Source organism: Branchiostoma belcheri, unplaced genomic scaffold (assembly GCF_001625305.1).
Source record: "Branchiostoma belcheri isolate BF01 breed outbred unplaced genomic scaffold, Haploidv18h27 scaffold1740, whole genome shotgun sequence".
Lineage (NCBI taxonomy): Eukaryota > Metazoa > Chordata > Leptocardii > Amphioxiformes > Branchiostomatidae > Branchiostoma > Branchiostoma belcheri.
Genome location: NW_017803203.1, coordinates 1 through 2,327, shown reverse-complemented (window position 1 = coordinate 2,327; position 2,327 = coordinate 1). Strand labels below are relative to the sequence as shown.

The following is a 2,327-nucleotide window of genomic DNA, read 5'->3' as shown; positions in this document are numbered from 1 at the left end:
CGCCTAGGGGTATTTGCCCACTGTACCTCCATACCAAATTTCAGGACCTTAGGCCCTAAAATGAAGAAGCTGAATCCATTTAAAGATATGGCAGGAGGAGAAGGAGGAGGAGGAGGAGGAGAAGAAGAAACATCAGAAAAAGCAATATGGTTTCACCACACCACTTCGTGGTGTGGTGAACCCATAAAAAGGCTTCGATTTAATGTTTTGTTTCCTACTTTGATGCAGTGATATGTGATGCTGGCTGTGTATATGTGATGTTCCCACGGAATAAAAACCATTTGTACAATGAATGAGTCAAAATTATAAAATGTAGGAACCTTGTTTTTTTTGCTCGCCTTGTTTTTTTTTTGGCCTGCTCGCATTAGATATGGAATCTGCGGGGGATGTCATCCACAAGATTTACTTGCTGAGGCCACTGTGAAGCAGATGTGTAAAAATTGAGATTTAAGAGAGATCTTTCGAATAAGTTCTTATGTAACTGTAAGGGATGTTTTTAAAAATTCTTGAAACAGCACTTAGTTTACACCTTTTGCAGGTCTATTTGTGAAGCTTGGTTCAACTTATAGTCAATAAAGAAAATCACTGCACATTATGGAGGCTTTTCATTCATTTTGTTTTTAATATCCAGCAACTTAAGCCATAGTTTGGGCCTTTCCAATTTATCTACTTGGTTCTTGGACACTTCAAACTTCAAAGTAAATGATGTATCAAGATATCATGAAAGCAATTACGTTTTAAACAAAAAATGACAAACCAAAAAACTGATACTAGTGAATGAATGAATGAATGAATGAATGAATGAATGAATGAATGAATGAATGAATTCAAGTCCAAATCAAAAGATCAGACTGGAAACAGCAAATGAAATTAAAGAACTTAATACAAAGTTGTACGTAACATAATCAGTACACAAGAGTCAAAAGTGCACAAAGTCAACTGAAATTGTCAAAAGTGCATGATGATGATGATGACATAAATGCAACTCAGAAGTTAAACATGTGAAGGAGTCCGGGAAAGAGAACACCAGAGGAGAAATTTATGAATAAAAAAATTCACTAGTAAATTGGGAGCCTGGGAGGTGCTATCAACTCACCTGTCGAAGGCAAAATCCCGTCTTCCCTTACTCGCATCTGGACCCGTCCCCTCCTCTTCATCCTTCTCTTCCTCCTCTTTCTCCTCCATCAGTTCATGGAGGTTCCTCTGATCAAGGACATGTGCATGGGACAAGGACCCTGTGTGGCACTCTGGATAAATTTTCAATGGAGTTACAAATAAAATCAAACAGTAAGTTTTTTAAAAGTTATAAGCCTCCCTCTGAACTGAACCCATCGTCTACTGAGACGGAAGGAAGCCTTTATAGAAGCTTCTAAGGAAAAGTAACTTGGTAGCCTCCATAACAGGCTTATAGAACTGCGGGGTTTGGTGGTCGACGGTCTTCGGCTGTTTTCTGATAAAAAAGGGAGTAATTCAACTAGGCTGGCTATGTTGTCTATATGCAATCAGAAAATAGCACATAAAAGCTCCCAAAGACCCTGAAGACCCCCACAAAACCCCCAGTTTTTGGCATGCTATGGAGGCTAGGATTTATATGGATTATAGGTTCAACGTTCTACAGTGTTGTTCGCTGGCATATGGGATAAAACCTCAAGAAAAAAATCCATTTCCAGCCAAACACAATTACTCAGAAGACAACTTAACAAAGTTTGTTTTGCTGACCAACAACTGGACTCAAGTGCAATCCATCGTTATATTCCTGTACCTTAAAATTTTTGTTGTCGTTGTCATACCTTCTTGAGTTCTTCGGTCCTCTCTGACTCTGACCGCCCGCCGTTTTGAGTTGACCCCGAACCTTTCACCTTTGACACGCTAGATTTGAGAGATTTGGACACACGATATATCGATAACAATAATATCATATCTTACAGAAAGCTTAACTGATGATTGCAATAGCTACAACATGTTCAATGAGCCACAATGTATATTGCAAAGCTTTCGTGGAAGTTCGAATTCAAGGCTAAGCGTTATAAGATCTTATAACGGTTAAACAACACACAAAATAAGGTTAACATTAGCATATTAGCAAATAGCACAAGTTCTATGTATGTAAAAGTTAGCATACATCGTACGAAAGAGGTTTAACCTGACGAAAATGGCCAGCAATAAAGTTCTTGATCAGACGACGTCCTTGTGCATGTGGCTTCCAATCCCTTATAAAAAAACTGTCACCCCCACAATAGAGTGGACTCGCTCTACTGACGTCACCAGCCTTGGTTAAACCAAAATGAACATGTTTACAGGTTTGCGATAGCAAAACCTGTTCTATT

The 2,327-nt window shown here is 38.8% G+C and overlaps 1 long non-coding RNA gene across 2 annotated transcripts; it reads right to left on the bottom strand.

The window, feature by feature from the left end:
- Positions 1 to 1,115: 1,115 nt before the first annotated feature.
- Positions 1,116 to 2,242, bottom strand: LOC109467074. Of its 2 annotated transcripts, none has more exons than XR_002140062.1 (3): positions 2,144 to 2,242; positions 1,791 to 1,869; positions 1,116 to 1,247 (listed from the first exon to the last, which is right to left on the bottom strand). It is a non-coding gene; the product is annotated as an uncharacterized LOC109467074 (long non-coding RNA). The 2 variants fall into 2 exon arrangements; XR_002140061.1 differs by having other exon boundaries at positions 2,123 to 2,207.
- Positions 2,243 to 2,327: the final 85 nt, after the last annotated feature.